Here is an 18066-nt window from a genome sequence, read left to right as displayed (position 1 = left end):
GGGTGAATAAATAAGAAGAGAGTACGCAGCCTTGTCTCATTCCTTTGCCAATCTGGAAGTAATCTGTTTCACTATGTTCGGCTAAGCACATTGGTTTGTGCTTAAATTGTAAGCCGCCCTGAGTCTTCGGAGAAGGGCGGGATATAAATGGGATTAAAATAAAATAAAATAAATAAATATTGTGGCTTCCTGACCTATAAGTTTTTCATAAGGACAATATAATGTTCTGGGACTCCCAAATTACAAATTAGGATATCTAAGTGGTAATTTCGGCTAATTTGAATTCTGGCATCCATAAATCTTCTTTGATACATCCATTTTGTCTATGATATATCCTGTACATTTCAAATCAATAAATCTTAACCTGGGAGTAGCAATGAGAACTATGCCAAAACATTCATTAATCTGGAAGGCATGCTCATACATTGTAATTCACCATTGTTACAAACATTGCTTTAGGCTTTCCAGTACAGAGTTTATTTAGGTTAAAATGTTTTGCCTGTGGCTATCAAGTTTATGGGACATCAGGGATCCCTTCCCTTCCGTTCCTCCTGCTCACCAGACAGAGGGTTTTTGTTGTTTTATTCTTTATTTTCTTGATTAATGGAAAAATCTGTACATGTAACGTGGAAGGGAGGTATTCTTTCTTTCTCTTCTCAATCATTAGTAAAACAAACACTTTCCATTATAACAAGGAAACACACTCTTTCCATGTAAAACGTTCTCCATCCAGCTTTAAAGAAACAGCTCACACTTTTGCACAACTCCATTCTACTTCCTCTTAGAAATTATCTGACAGTTGTAATGATGCAGTTCATTGGGCATCTTTTTTGCAGGGTCAGTTGTTCATGGCCTGAATCTAGCCACCCTCGATGTATTTGAACATTCCATGTGCATTCCCAGATAGTTTCAATCTAAATATTGCATTTTACTTCTGAGATAAGCATAGAGAGAAGTCCTCTAGCAATTTCAAAGGTGTTATTTCAAAGCAGCCAGTACAGCAGCCAGTAAAACACAATTCCCATGATGCATTTTCTGTGCCATTTCTTGCTAAGCATTTTTTGAGTTAGTTTTTCTTACCTTCATTTTATTCTCCAATGTTTGTGGCTAAGAGGCTATAGCAGCTTTCACCAATCTGGCGTCTTCTAGGACAGGGCTTTTCAACTTTTTCACCGATTGTACCACTTTTAGGATATGGCAATATTTGAGAACCACCTAGCAAGGTGTCAAAAACTTGAAGACCAAAAAAAAGGAAAAAAGTGATAAAGTACAGGTAGTCCTCGACTTACAACAATTCAGTTAAAAGTCCTGTTCTAGGATATTTTGAACTAAAAGCGCCATCAGTTGCAGTTGGCGTGAGAATAAAGTACTAGAATTGTGATCCAAAACATCTGGAGGGAACCAGGCTAGAGAAGGCTGGATTATGGAACATCTTGGCCCCTGGAGTGAGGTCAGCTCCAATGCTCTTGACCTCCCACAAGAGCTTAAACCCCTGCCTCTACCAGTTGGCTTGGGACTCCAATAGGGCGGATGCACATTGGAGGTGGTTAACAGATTAATAACAGATCCCACCTCCCATCCCACTCATCCTACTCCCTCCTTCTCTGTTTTTTAGTTAGTTAGGGCTGAGTACTTATATTTTAATAGTATTGTGTTCATATTGTGTGTAGCTTTTGTATAATTTTATCCTTTTAATATTGTAAGTTGCCCAGAGTTATCCTGTGGTAAGATGAATAGCCAATAAATAAAGAAATAAATCTTACTAAAATGGGCAGAAGTTCATATCTCTATATCTAACTTATGAGTCTGCTTCACTGCAGTTTATAAAGTACTGACCAACTGCTGTGGGGTTATGATGTTTCATTAGCCAGTGCTCCAATATGCTCTTTTGCATATGTGATGGGTTTGCCAACCCAGAGTGACATGCTTGCCTTTTGCAAAGATTGAAGATATTACATGCTATTAAGATGGTAGGTTGTGTTGGTAATAAGCCAGTGGTTGTGTTGTGCATTAGTACTAATGGTATGAAAGAAATTAATCAGCCAATCTTAAAAGTCAAATTTAGGTTGATGGATAGAATATTAAGATACAGGACTATCAAGTGGACTTCCTCAGAAATGCTCCTTGTGCAGAGCTAATTAGGAAGAGTGAACAGTCTTAATTCATGAATGAGTTGATGATGCCTGGAGGATTACTTAGATTTGTGAAGCATTGGATACATTTCTAGCCAAACAATAAAATGGATTGGCTGCACTTTAACCTGGAAGGTGCATTAGAGCAACCAACTTTTAACTGATTACAATGAAAAAAGCCAACAGACTGAAAATGATTTTGGAAAAATCACTCCTGAAGGATGAAGGTAAAAGGGACAGTGTCAATCTAGGAAATGATATACACACTCAGAAAGCCATACAGGCACGTAGACAAACACACACACACACACACACACACACACACACACACACATACACACACACACGGTAAGTTTGCATAGGTACTTACAGAGCATTCAGAAATTATTCTGACACCCTTCACATTTGTCAATTTTGTTATGCTGCAGCCTGATTCTACAGTTGTTGAAATTCATTTTTTTCTCATTAATCTACTCTCAGTACCCCATAATGACAAAGTGAATACAGAATTGTAGAAATCTCTGTAAATCTATTAAAATGAAAAAACTGAAATATCACATTGGCATAAGTATTCAGACCCTTTGCAACAATACTTGAAATTTAGCTCAGGTGCCTCCTGTTTCTCTTGATTGTTCCTGACATCTTTTTACACCTTGATTGGAGTCAACCTAAGGTAAATTAAATTGATTGGACATGATTTGGAAAGGCAGACACCTCTTTATGGAAGGCCTCACAGATGACAATGCATACTGTAGCATAGCAAAAGCCATGTCAAAGGAACTGCCCGCAGAGCTCAGAGACAGGCTTATTGCAAGGCACAGATCTGAAGAAGGCTACAATAATTTTTTTGCTGCAATGAAGGTTTCCAAGAGCACGATGGCTTCCATAGTTCTCAAATGGAAGAGGTTTGGCACAACCACAACTCTTCCAGGAGCTGGTTGCCCGGGTCAAACTGAGCAATTCGGGGAGTATTTAGTAAAAGAAGTGACCAAGAACCCAACAGTCACTCAGACTGAGCTCCAGAGATCCTGTGTGGAGATGGGACAGAGTTTCAAAAGGACAACCATCAGTGCAGTCTCCACTGATCTGGGCATTATGACAGAGTGGCTAAATGGAAGCCTCTCCTCATTGCAAAACACATGGAAGCTCACTTGGAGTTAGCAAAGAAGCACCTGAAGGACTCTCAGACTGTGAGGAACAAGATTCTCTGGTCTGATGAAACCAAGACTAAACTGTTTGGCCTCAATTCTAAACATTACATCTGGAGGAAACCAGGCACCTCTCATCACCTGCCCAATATCTTCCCAACAGTGAAAAAATGGTGGTGTCAGCATCATGCTGTTTTTCAGTAGCAGGGACAGGGAGACTGGTCAGGGTTGAGGGAAACCTGAATGGAGCAAAGTAGAGGGATATCCTCAATGAAAATCTGTTCCACAGCACTCAGGACCTCAGACTGGGCTGAAGGTTCTCTTCCCAACATGACAACAATCCTAGGTATACAGCCAAGGCAACACAGGAGTGGCTTAGGGTCAACTCTGTGAGTGTCCTAGAGTGGCCCAGCCAGAGCCCTGATTCGAACCCTATTGAACATCTCTGGAGGGACCTGAAAATGGCTGTCTAGTGACAGTTGCCATTCAACCTGACTGAGCTTGAGAAGATTTGCAAGGAAGAAGGGCAGAAAATCCCCCAGTCCAGATGTGCAAAGCTTCTTGTGTCATACCCCAAAAGACTTGAGGCTGTAATTACTGCCAAAGGTGCTTTAACAAAGTACTGAGTGAAGGGTCTGAATACTTATACCAATGTGATAATTTCAGTTTTTCTTTTTAATAAATTTACAGACATTTCTAAACTTCTGTTTTCACTACGTCATTATGGGGTACTGAGTGTAGATTAGAGAAAAAATGAATTTCAACAACTGTAGAATCAGGCTGCAGCATAACAAAATTGACAAAAGTGAAGGGTGTCAGAATACTTTCTGAATGCACTGTATATGCAAATTGTTCCAAGCCAAGGTGGGAATGTAGAAACACTAGATGTTAGACGGAAATATAGATACAAGCATGAGAGAAACCTGGTGAAGTGGATATAAACAATGGGTTATAGTTTGCTCTGGATATAAGATACTCTGAAGAGACAAGAAAGAGCGTGCTAGGGGCACCGAGTCTCATAAACCAGAACCTAGAAATGGATAAACTATTTCATTGAATCACTGCAGACATCCACATTAGTCCCTTAAAGCAAGTTACGGTAGCATGCTATCACCAAGTAGCTAAAGTTAGGTTACAAGTTAGAAAATCAAATTAGAAAGTGACCTAAAAACAATAATAACTGTAATGGGCAAATTCATTGCCCTCAGATAGCCTGGGATAATGCATATTCTGGACATGACTTCTTAAAAAACTTTAGCATGAAATCACCGATAAAAATATGCAGTTTCTAACCTTGCCCTATGTTTCCAAGTGCTGGAAAATAGCCAGTTTGACCTATAATTTTAAAAGGGGACTTTGCAATGGTAAACTTTATCTCATTAACTTTCTAGAATGTTTTGAGAGTGTCAGCAGGTATATCGACCAAGTCATATCGATAATTGTATACTTGGATTTTCAAAAAACTTTTGAGAATATAGGTCTTCACCAAAGAAAATTCATCTGCGGTGTGATAAGAAAGTAGGTACTCTTGTAGACTGGTGACAGGTTTAAAACAGGAAGTAGAAATAAACAGGCCATTTTATATTGACAAGATATGCATTGTAAGATCCTACAGGGATTATGCTAGGGTTGTATATAAATAACCTGGAATTAGGATTGAGCAATGAAGATACTAATACTAAATTGTTTAAAGTCAGAAAGGATTATGAGGAGTTCCAAAAGGATCTGGCCAAATTATGAGAGTCAGTTTCAAAATGGGAAATGGCATTCTGAGTAAACAAATATAGAATTGAAATAAAAATACATTAATGGGAACTGACAAGGAGCCCGTAGGAGTCATGGTGAGCAGCTTGATGAAAATGTAATACTAATGTTAAAAAAAAGAGAGATGGTGGCAAATTCATGCTTGGAGTCATTAGGAAGGAAAATGAAAATAGAATGACCAATACAGGTAGTCCTTATTTAGCAACTACAGTTGGGACCAACAACTCAGTCATGAAGTTGCTTCAGCTTTCCTTTGCTTTACAACTTGTGAAGGTCATCATGGGCTGCCAATTCAGACAGCCAGGAAGTTCCTCCTGATGCCTGGCCTGAACCTACTTCCCTGTAATTATTCCATGGATTTGGTTTACATCCACTCCCTCTTGTATGTGATAACCCTTCAGATATCTGAAGCTGCTATTTTACCTTTCCTCACCATACCTTTCATAGGCCAATATGGATGGTTTTAAAAGGAAGAGATTTGCAGATCAGGCCATCAGCACCTAATAAGATTTGGTGGCTGTTTGCTACTCTCCAAATCATTAAAGCATCCATTTAAGTACAGTTTGTTGGGAAATAAAAATGGAAAAAGAATCCAGTCTAGGATTGAGAGCAGTTTGAATGCATTTAGTTGACCACTCAGAGACACAGAAAGCTGAACTAAAAGGACTTTTACACTAATCCATGGAGCACTTCTTATATTTGTTTATCAGACCAGTGGTTTCTTGAATCAAATGGGGTTAAATGAACAGTTTAGCATAAAGGTGTCTAGCAGAAGCCTTAAAGCCATGCAGCCTTCAAAAGCCTTGAGTCGAATAGCTGCAGAGATCACCAACTCTGAACACCATAATTTTTATGGTGAAGAGGAAAATAATGTTTGATTGGAGAATAGTCGTATTAATAATCACATTATCTATGTTAAGTTTTAAGTAAATATAAATGTCAATGAAAGTAAATCTTTTCATTTTGCCTTGACTAAATTCTGCCTGAAAAGAGTTAAGCAGTCCTGGCTTAGCATGATACAAGAAATTTTTCTATGTCTGTCTGTTTAGCCATTTATATATTCCACAATCCTCTAGAGTGCTTTTCTTCTTTAGAAAACAAAAGGCCATGAATGTGAAAGAAAACGTTTTGATTCTTGTGGAAATGGGAAAAGTTCAATAATAAACAATGCATTTTTTTTCTTTGGAATTGAGCATTATCTTTGGTATTTCCCCAACAAATCAGGAAATGTAGCAGTACATCCCACCCCACATGTACATATTGTAACTTCACATTGGCATAGTAAAAACATCTCTGAGGTTCTCAGGAATTGAAATGCTTTTTTGGATAACAGTTTCCAGGTAGAGATTGAATAGGTTAACTAAACTGGCAATGTCAGGCGTTGAATAAATTGGACAGAATATTGGCTGACCAATTTAGAATATTATACTATGGAAAAAATAATGGATTTGTAACATAACAAATTATTTCCACATTATTACCAATGGGTTGTAAACATTTTATGTTGTTTTAATTAAATGAAACCTGATTGATCCCTTTCAAAGTAAACTATAAGAAATAAAATACCAGGGTTATCTGCAAGGATGATGAAAAATGTTAAAATGGCAGCTTTGATCTTATGATTGTGGCAGCCATCTTGTTTTTGTTTTCTCACCCATCCCTCAGTGGATATTCTTAAAAGCTGCCCCATGTTCTTCTATGTTCTGCTCCTTTATTAGTGATCTGGAGATCTATGGAAACCCCACAAGCAGGATGTCCTGCCCATATTGAAATGATTCAACTGCTTTGGCACAATCCAGATTTCAACAGTGGAGACATTGCTGCTATTCAGATTCAAAATGGAAATGCAGAATTAGCATTTCAGCTTGAAATGTGTCCTATTTCTCTATGATTTCAGACAAATTTCCTCAAAACTCAAGAAACATTTGAAATTAAATAAGAATTTACTATCAGTGTTCTAGTAACATTTGGGCTACCAGATATCCATGATTAATCACTTCCAAATTCAAAGTTCCTGGAGCACTGGGGAACTACCAGAGAACTGGAAAGAAGCTGATGTAATTCCCAACTTCAAAAAAGGAAAAAAATGGATCCAGGAAACTACAGCCCTATCAGCCTGATCTCAATATCTGGGAAGATTCTGGAAAAGATAATCAAGCAACAAATCAGCGAACACCTAGAAGCAAACAAAGTCATTACCAAAAGCCAACATGGTCTTGTCAAAAACAGATCACACCAGACAAATCTTATTGCATTCTTTGACCAGGTGACAAAATTAGTGGACCAGAGGGATGCTGTGAATATAAGTAAGACTTTAGTAAGGCTTTTGATAAAGTAGACCACAACCTACTACTTGATAAGATAGAAAAATATGGGTTAGACAGTATCACCACCAGATGGATTCGTAGCTGGCTGACAGGCATGTGGTCCTCAATAGAACTGCATCTACATGGAGGGAAGTGTGTAGTGAGGTGCCCCAGGGCTCTGTTCTTGGCCCAGTGCTCTTCAACATCTTGCTCAATAGTAGTAACTGTGAGAGGGATCTTGGAGTCCTAGTTGACAAACACTTAAATAGGAGCCAGCAATGTGCTGCAGCTGCCAAAAAAGCCAACACAGTGCTAGGCTGCATTAACAGAGGGATAGAATCAAGATCACATGAAGTGTTAATACCAGTTTACAATGCCTTGGTAAGGCCACATTTGGAATACTGCAAACAGTTTTGATCACCACGATGTAAAAAAGATGTTGGGACTCTAGAAAGAGTACAGAGAAGAGCAACAAAGATGATTAGGGGACTGGAAGCTAAAACATATAAGGAACAGTTGCTGGAATTGGGTATGTCTAGTTTAATGAAGAGAAAGAGGAGGGGTGACATGATAGCAATGTTCCAATATCTCAGGGGTTGCCACAAAGAAGAGGGAGTCAAGCTATTCTCCAAAGCACCTGAAGACAAGACAAGAAACAATGGTTGGAAACTGACCAAAGAGAGAAGCAACCTGGAATTAAGGAGAAACTTCCTAGCAGTGAGGACAATTAACCAGTGGAACAGCTTGCCTTCAGAAATTGTGGGTGCTCCATCACTGGAGGTTTTTAAGAAGAGACTGGACAGCCATTTGTCTGAAATGGTATAGGAGAGGGTTGGTCTAGATGATCTCCAAGGTCCCTTCCTATTATTATTATTATTATTATTATTATTATTATTATTATTATTATTATTATTATTATTATTATTGTTGTTGTTGTTGTTGTTGTTGTTGTTGTTGTTATTTTCTTATCTGAAGAGGGCATCATCGTACAGTATGTACTGTAAGCTTCTGTTCAATTAGGGGTCCAAAAGAGAGCTTGCTACCTGAGGAATGAATCCCAAGATCTGCTGAACTAAAGTTACTGCTACCCTTTATTTACTTAGAGATGGCAGAGGAAGTACAGCTTCTAATATAGTGGCTTGCCACCATATCATCTTATTTGTCCGTGAGATATACAGTGTTTACAAATATAAACTATTACTTCTTTATTGGAATAGTTTTATATTCCATATACCACACCAAAAACAATGAAGTTGCATTATATCTTAGTATGTGTGAATCGTGGCCATATGCTGAGAGTTCAGGCAGAGGAAAAAAATGGGTAGCAACAAAGCAATAAGGAAAGCTGACACAAAGCTGACCAGAAAAAGAAATATAATTCATCTCCATGTGTCAAGCCATTGATAAGTCTTTGGACAAAGACTTCAAAAGACACTGGACTATATTCAGGATGAATCTGGACAAACAAAAGAATAGAAGTATTGTGACTCAGAACTATCTGGCTGCTTATAATGTAACTGTCTGCCAACAGTCAGTCTGATGTAGACAAAAGAAGTCATTGTGACTCTGCTGTGAACTTTATGGCAAGGTTTCTCAATTCTGTTATTTTCCTCACTAGAGCTCTGGATTGGTCATTCAAAAGCATCTTGAGTGTGATGACTCTAGTAATCCACTACAACTTTCCTGTCTATCCATCCGATGGGGTAGGAGGTGGGGGTGGGGGTGGGGGTAGAGAGAGGTGTATATCTTTCCTAATTCACTGTAGGAGAACCATATTAATCTATGGCAGCAAAAGATCAGAAGGAGCTTGATAATACCATTTCCAATTAACACATTTTATTAAAAGGCATACGCTTTGGTGAGCTGCAGCTCTCTTCCTCAGATGCAGAAAGCCACTAGATTGATGTAGTAACAATATTGCATTCGGATTGCAGCTAAATAGCAAGCTAATGGTTAAGGTTGGGTTTTCTGTTTTGCCAACTCTGCTAATATTCTGTTTTCCTAATGAGTTTTATCAACAATCTCTGTAATGGAGAAATCACTGATAAAATCTAATAGTAAGCTTTTGAACTAATGGGATCATCAGGACACAGAATCATTGTTATTTTAGCTTCAGTTCCTCCTTTCAGAGAAATTTAATATCTGTACAGCTCATACATTTATGAGGTATTTGAGTGTACATGTTTTCAGATGCAAAACAATCCACATGTATATGAAACAGAACAATCGAGTTTATTCCCGTTTTTGAGAAACCTTTGTGCACTGCATTTTTTAAACTTACTGTCTCTAAAAATTAATCTCATTTTGAAATATGTGAATGCAATGAATATTATCTATTCTGTTGCCCTTCACTGTCATATGCTGTAGGTAATCATGCACCCAAGATTGCAATAGTCTTGGAGAATATCCTTAAGCATCACTAGCACCAGCAGTGGCAGACTAGGCAAGGTCAAATAAGCAGTTTAGTCTGCAGAAGTAGTGAAGGCATGGCAAATATCTCAAAAGGGACCCACCCTGATTTCTTGGATTGTAAATGGGGGGGGGAGATATACTTTCAGACTTGCAAGATCCTGTTATTGTAATCTTACAATAAAGCAGTGGTGGGATTCAGCCAGTTTACACCACTTCGGCAGAACCGGTAGCTGATTTTTTGTTGCCCAAGCCCCGAATGGACTTCTGGAAGTGGCATCCACACAGAGAAAGGGTTGTTCACATATTTGAATCTCACCACTACAATAAAGGTAGTGTTACTATTTATGATTGGTGCTTTTGCCTGGATTACCTCTAAGAGCTGACCAAGTTGTAGATTTATCCAAGATGTAGACTGCAGACATAGAAATCATTTGTGTGAATACTTCTTATAGCAGAAGACTAGACAATGCCACATACCATGTTGATGAGTGAACTCGGTAGATGTAATATACCATATCTTGGTAGAGCTTTCATTCATTATGCAGCATTGAAGCAGCTATCAGGATGGATAGTGCAAGGTGAGACAGGCAGCAATGAAATATTGGATGAGACAGTTGTGTATGCGGTATGACCTGCCCTGTGCTCTCTAAACTTTTCCTGCAGTTCTTAAACTTGATGAGCGGCACATCCTACACTCAGTGAAAAATTCAGGAAGGGGCATCCCCCTGCAAGAAGCCAACCTACCCTGAGCTCCTCCTGGGAAAAGCTATTAATTGTTCCCCACCTCCATTAAAGGAAGGGAGTAAAGGATAGGAGATGCTATATTTCCATTGCACCCAGGCACTGTGAAATGGTCTCCCTTGGAAAATTATATCTGTTCTTTAATAAAAGGCATTCTGAAAAGTGTTAAAAATAAAGTTTTTCCAATGCAGAACTGTTGCCACAGTTTTATTTGGATTATTCTGGGTGTATAATAATTGTTTTGGGAATTGGTGGAACAGTTGATGGATTGATGGATTGGTTAATTTTAAATATATCTGTTTGAGCATTTTACATCTTTCCTATGTACAGTATTTTTTATTATTGTAAACCCTGGGTATCTGCAGGTGATTTGGTGAGTTATAAAATTAATTAAGAAAGAAACTAGCGAAATGTCTTCTCAGTTAACTAAACTGCTATGGAATGGTGGAGGCAACATCTTATCACTCCTGTAGCGAGCTGGAGATCAAACAGATTCCTAACCAACCTAGCTGACAACTTTGTCATCCAAAAGGTGGAGGAGGGAACTAGAAGCACAGCTATACTGGACTTAACTCTTACTAATAGAGAAGAAGTGATAGAGGGGGTTGAAGTTGCCAGAACCTTGGGTGAAAGTGACCACACCATACTGGAATTTAATATAATGCAAACATTAGCAATAGAAAACAATCCAGCCAGTGTCTTAAACTTCAAAAGAGCTGACTATAACAAACTCAGAGAGAACCTAGGAAAGATCCCATTGATGAAAATCTTAAAGGGGAAAACAACTCAAGAAGCATGGGAAACTCTGAAAAATGTTATCATAAAAGCCCATACCAGCACAATATCACTGAAAAAGAAAAACAAGAAATTCAAGAAGAAACCAGCATGGCTGCACAAAGATCTCTCTGACAAACTAAAAGACAAAAAGGACAAATACAAAAAATGGAAAGAGGGGCACATAACTAAGGCCAATTATCAGCAGACAACCAGAACATGCAAAGATGAAGTCAGGAAAACAAAGGCTCAGAATGAACAAAGACTTGCAACAGAAATCAAGAATAATAAAAAAATCTTCCAACATATTAACAACAAGAAAAAAGTCAAGGAAACTGTAGGCCCACTAAAGAGAGAAGATGGCAAGGAAATAACAGGCAACAGGGAAAAAACAGAACTGCTTAACTCATTCTTTGCATTAGTCTTCACACAAAAAGAAACTATAGCCCAACATAAAACCCTAGTAAGACCACACCTGGAATACTGCAGCCAATTTTGGTCACCATATCACAAAAAAGATGTTGAGAGTCTGGAAACAATTCAACTAAGATGATCAAAGCCTGGAGACTAAAACATACAAAGAATGGCTGCAGGACTTGGGTTTGGCTAGTCTAAAGAAAAGAAGAAATAGGGGAGGCATGATAGCAGTATTTGAGGGGCTGCTACAAAGAAGAGGGGGTCATGCTATTCACCAAAGCACCAGAGGGCAGGACAAAAAACAATGGTTGGAAACTGATCAAAGAGAGAAACAACATGGAATTAAAGATAAACTTCCTGACAGTGAGGACAATTAACCAGAGGAACAGCTTGCCTCCAGAAATCATGGGCGCTCCATCACTGGAGATTTTCAAGAAGAGGCTAGACAGTCACTTGTCTGAGATGGTATAGGTCCCTTGATGTACCTCAGTAGTGAATTTTCCCACATCCTTCTGAAATATGTTGTTATTCAGTTGTTAAGTCATGTCCAATTCTTCACAACCCCATGGACCATAGCACACAAGCCCACATGTCCTTCTCTGTCTCCCTGAGTCTGCCCAAACTCATGCCTATTGCGTCGATGACACTACCAAATCATCTCTAGTTAAATCTCATTATCCTCTGCCATCCCCTTCCTCTTTTGCCTTCAGTTTTTCTCAACATCAGGGTCTTTTGCAATGAGTTCTCTCTTCTCATTTCATGGCCAAAGCATTTGAGCTTCAGCTTCAATATCTGTCCTTTCAAGGAACAGTCATGGTTGATGTTCTTTAGGATTGACTGATTTGATCTCCTTGTAGTCTAAGGGACTCTCAAGAGTCTTCTCCAACATCAGAATTTGAAAGCATCAATTCTTTGGTGCACAGCCTTCCTTATGGTCCAGCTCTCACAGCTATACATTATTACTGGGAAGACCATAGCTTTGATTGTACACGCCTTTGTTGGCAAGGTGATGTCTCTGCTTTTTAATATGTTGTCTAGGTTTGCAATAGCTTTCCTCCCAAGGAGCAAGCATTTTTTAATTGCATGGCTTCAGTGGTCTTGGAGCCAAAGAAAATAAAATATTTGATTGCTTCCATTTCTTCCCCTTCTATTTGCCAGGAAGTGATAGGATTGGATGCCATGATTTTAGGTTTTTTTTAATGTTTAATACTTTTTAGTAATCAAGCCAACTTTTGCACTCTCTTCATTAAGAAACTCTTTAGTTCTTCTTCACTTTCTGCAATTAGAGTTGTATCATCTGCCTATCTGAGGTTGTTGATATTTCTCCTGGCAATGTTAATTCCAGTATGTGATTCATCCAGTCTGGCATTTCACATGATGTTCTCTAAATATAAGTTGAATAAGCAGAATGACAATATACAGTCTTGTTGTATGTTATTGCTTTTCACAGATTAGGCATTCCAGATTGTGAGTGAAACCTCTGAGAAGGAACATTGACAGATTCCTCTTTCCATTTCACATAAGGTAAGCACCTTCTTGCCTTGGAAAATAGCACATGCTGAATCTCTGCCAGGAAAGATGGTTTACTGGGAGCTGAGCCATGTAGAGCTTTAAAGATAATCACCAGCATTTTGAACTGGATCTGGAACAGATTGAAAACCAATGCAGGGAGTTGTTGTGATTCAGGGTCAGCCTGTGGGTTCGGCAGTTGGGTCGGACGACTCAGAGGAGGAGGGGGTGTTGAAGAGCTTGCTGAGGGGGTTGGAGAGCTTGCTGATGAGAGCCCTCAGCCAGGCCCCTCCCACCTGGTCACGACGCAGACTCAGCTGTGTGAGCCTGACAGTGTGGATGAAGATGACCCACAGCTGGCCCTGTTCAAGGACGCCCGACGCAGGAGGCAGTCAATCGGGAGTAAACAGAGGAAGGCAATGGGGCACCTCGGAAGGAGGCAGAGAGAAGCCACGCCCTGAACTGTATAAAAGGGGAATGCGTGGGAGGGCTGGTTTGCTGAAGGCAACCGCTTGAATAGCTCCTGTTTCATGGTTCGTGTCTTGTTCTGTTTGCTTTTGTATCCATAAATTTGGCAGGCTTAGTTCCAGCCTCTTGCCTTCTTGTAAAAGGGGTTGTCCCTGCCTTTTCTGCAGGGCCGGTAGCAGGCTGGTACAGAACAGGAGTCTAGCCTTAGTGTGTAGTACTAAATCTGCTATCCTTGATTATCAATCACTCAACCTTACTTTCACTCAACCTTAGGAACGAAGCAATGGCAAACCATTTCTGAAAAAACTTGCCAACAAATTTCAGATAATTTTGAACAAATGTATTTCATAAAGTTAATTTCCAAAATGACTTTCTGGACAAATTCCAGAAAGATAGCCATGTTAGGGAGATCACCTATATCGGGGTAGGCAACCTTGGTCTTTTATGACTCGTGGACTTCAACTCCCAGAATTCCTGAGCCAGCTGGCTCAGGAATTCTGGGAGTTGAAGTCCAAGAGTCCACGAGTCATAAAAGAGCCAAGTTTGCCTCCCCCTGATCTATATATTCATCATTTAGTACTTGATGAGTCCATGCTAACTGTTTCGCACTTTAAAAATTTAGGTTGGATCCAGACCAAGTTAGTTGCTCTTTGTTTCATTGACATCCATAAAACAAATTAGCCATGGCTAAACCGCACTGAGCTTATAAGGATATAGTTCAATGATAACTTAATCAGGACTCTACCAATTGTGTTTTAGGTTTATGAAAACATTTAATATGTAATCCCATTCCTCATAAATCATGCATCACCTGATATTGGACTCATATTAAAGCAATGGACTTAGTCTCACAGCATGTATTTTGGAGGTCTGAGTTTCCATCCTTAGTTCTGGAGTGTTGTCTAACCAGTTTATTGAAAATGGATCTACATTTTTCTGCTTATTCTGGACTTCTTTCTGAAGCTTGTCATGGTATCCTGGGGACTGGGACTGTGCATTCACTCTGAGCAGGCTGTTGGTTGTGCCTCCTGTATTATTTTCTTGCAGGGGAGTGCCTCATGATGAGAGGCCAGGACAAGGTGCAGCTTAGAGTAACACTTTCGTAAAATTGCAAAAGTGTATCCAATTCCCTTACATTGAAGTGTGAATGACGAAAAGTAACTGTGCTTGCAAATAAGGAGAAGAGAAAATGGGTCTGGATTGGTTTGTTTAAAGAGATGTATGTGCCCTCTTCAACAAAATGTTGCATTTCATTTGCAAACAAGAGGCGGACGGAATAAGAAAAGGACCTGGAACCAGTTGTTGGAACTGTTCGTTGCCTAGATCAGAAACACCCGTTTGGTGCTTCATGGAACATCTGGCCAAGCCAGTATTGAGACTATGAGGTGTTTTCAGATGTTTAAGATCTCATAGTTGTTCAGATGAAATGTGTATGTTGTCTCAAACATCTAGACCAGGGGTAGGCAACCTCGGCTCTTTTATGACTCATGGACTTCAACTCCCTATGCCAGTGGTAGGCAACCTCAGCTCTTTTATTACTTGTGGACTTCAACTCCCAGAATTCCTGAGCCAACATGGCTGGCTCAGGAATTCTGGGAGTTGAAGTCCATGAGACATAAAAGAGCCAAGGTTGCCTACCCCTGCCCTATGCTGACTTAGGAATTCTGGGAGTTGAAGTCCATGAGTCATAAAAGAGCCAAGGTTGCCTACCCCGATCTAGACAGAATCTGATGAGTCAGATAAACTAATGACTGGCTTCATATTCATAAAGCAGCTTCATATTATGACATATAACTTGAGTTCTTTTTTGCAGTAAAAGAAGAAAGGATGCAGCTGATACTTCTACTCTAGAAAATCATTGCAAACTTTCCCTATTTCATTTAATATGAGTCATTTTAGGCAATACATGTATTGGGAGGTCAGGTTGCTTGAAGTACAATAGACCAAAAAAACAAACAAACCCCAAGCCTAGAAACAAACATGGTAGAAGTTAGCAAATTATTTCCACTGTCATGCACAAAACCAAATGTCCATTTCAAAAGATCCTATTAAAATTTCAGATTTATTTTTCAATCTCAGACCAATACTGAAAACCCAATGTTGGGCAAGGGAAGTAGTGAAGTTTTTTTTTTAGAAAAAAAGATTCCAGTTGCATTAACGGAGCAGGGTCTTAAATAGGCCAATACTATTGATATCTATCTATATGCTAATTGCATTCTGGCATTGGCTGGCATACAGATACCAATATATGGAACTACATTCTTTACATAAGAGGAAGTGACACAACATGGACTTTTGAACTCAGATGAGGTGATTGTCTAGACACTAAGGCAAATGCATTTGCTTGTTTGCAAGGCTTTGAATAGCTTAAAAAGTAAAAGGAGACAGGTTCTCAGGACTTTCAAATACATTACGGCAAGGACTAGAATGAAAAAAGTGGTCATTATTCTGAGAGCTGAGATGAAAAAGATTATACAATAGTGAAGATATACTAGATTGTCATTTCAATTTAGATGTGTTTTTCAAACTATCTTCTAGGCTTAGAATGAGGACTTCTAAAGCTGGAGCTTATAGTTGCAATTTGTTCTGTGGCACTGAGTGTGAGGTAGGAATTGCAATTTAAGAATAGTGTACTGAAACAGGTTTGGCCTCATGACCTTTAAACTTAATTAAACATGTGCAATATATAATTATTCTCTAGCTATGTATTTCAGAATTTTGTCTTACAAACTCAGTGGATTTGTCCATGGCTAATTTGTTTTACAGATTTCTACAAAATAAAGAGCAACTTTGAGCTTGGTTGTTTTCTTGCAGACATTGCATTGCCCAAACTAGGTAACACCATCAGTGCTAGTCTAGACAGTGATAGACTAGACTAGCACCGATGATGTTACCTAATTTGGGTAATGAACCATTTATCAGAAAACAACAAAGCTCAGAGAGTGCCAAGGACCACTCATTTCAAACCTGAGATACAAATATTCTCCTTTAAAGAGCAACTAACCTGGTCTGGATCCAGCCTAATATTTTCAAGTAGAAACCAGTATTATTGATGCATCAAGTACTAAATGATGAACATATATGTAAACATGCCTAACATGCCTACCTTTCTGGAATTTGACCAGCAAGTCACTTTGGAAATTAACCTTATGTGATACAATTGTTCAAAACTATCTAATCTTCTGCATGGATAGATGCATCAGTCATCCAATGGTTAATTTATTCTGTTGTACCAATGGCTTGCACATATTGAAACATTTTTATATGAGATCGCTATTACCATAGGTTAAAGGAATACACTGTGAGCTCTGCAACATTACAGTTCATCATGTGGCCAAATCATGCCTAATTCACTTAGTACAGCACATTTTTCCTATGTTGGCTTCACCAGCACCAATTTCCAAATGCCATTGGTGTGATGGTAATCACACTGTCCAGTGCGCTCCCACAGAGAGGGCCTCCTCAGGGTGCCTCTGATCAAAGAATGCCGATTGGTGGCCCCCAGGGGGAGAGCGTTCTCTGTGGGCGCGCCAGACCTATGGAACTGCTTACCGGTCGAGCTCCGGATGGCCCCCGACCTTCGCTCCTTCCGGCGCGATCTCAAAACCTTCTTTTTTGAACAAGCTGGCCTGGTCTGACGGGATGGGGTTGGGTTTTTTATAATTAGTTTTAATTTTTAATATGTATCAATTACTACGGGCATAGTTGTTTAATCACTTTTTAATTTTTGTATCCTGTTTTTTATTGTATTGCCCTGTTCACCGCCCTGAGTCCTTCGGGAGAAGGGCGGTATACAAATTAAATTATTAAATTAAAATATAACAGTTGTGTGCTCAGTCCTCCCGGAAAAGACAGATTTTGTTTCCTTTCAGTAAATTCAATTTGGGAATGAAGCAAATATGACAGTACTGCACTTTATGGTGTGTAAGAATTTGAAACCAAAGGTACTAAGACCTGCATTTCCCCATTCCTTTAGCATTTATCAGTGATGCTGAAAAAACTCCATCAACTACCTTCTGCTGTTGGTGGTAAAACTTCACTTCTGGGGTGCGTAGATGATAGAGTGGTGCTAGCGATATTGGATTATAGAGGAAGTGTTTTCACCAGAGATGACAGAAGTTAGATGGTGGAATTCTCTTAATTTCAGCTATCAGATTGCTGTTAGCAGTACCCTGCAGGGGTATCTGCAGGGCATGATAAAAAAAAAAAAACTCAAAATGGCCACAATGGTATGATTCAAGCTCAGTCTATTTCAAGAAAATTGTGACATGTATAAAAAGCAGATAGAGCTTCAGTTGTACCATCACAGCTTTTATCTTGATTTTTAACCCCCATCCCCCAGGGACACCCCTGAATTTTGAATGCAGAACACTTAGGGAAAAGAATGACTAGCAA

At 39.2% G+C, this 18066-nt stretch overlaps 1 long non-coding RNA gene across 2 annotated transcripts in view; it reads left to right on the top strand.

The window, feature by feature from the left end:
* Positions 1-18066, top strand: part of LOC310642230 — a 39375-nt gene that overhangs the window by 12634 nt on the left and 8675 nt on the right. For both annotated transcript variants that reach the window (XR_014492853.1, XR_014492854.1), the window contains exon 5: positions 13145-13218. This is a non-coding gene — a long non-coding RNA (uncharacterized lncRNA). The remainder of the gene's footprint in view (positions 1-13144; positions 13219-18066) is intronic.

This window comes from Vipera ursinii (genome assembly GCF_947247035.1).
Source record: "Vipera ursinii genome assembly, chromosome: 6".
Classification (NCBI taxonomy): domain Eukaryota; kingdom Metazoa; phylum Chordata; class Lepidosauria; order Squamata; family Viperidae; genus Vipera; species Vipera ursinii.
The sequence above is the reverse complement of the archived record's forward strand: the minus strand, read 5'-3'. Positions and strand labels throughout refer to the sequence as shown.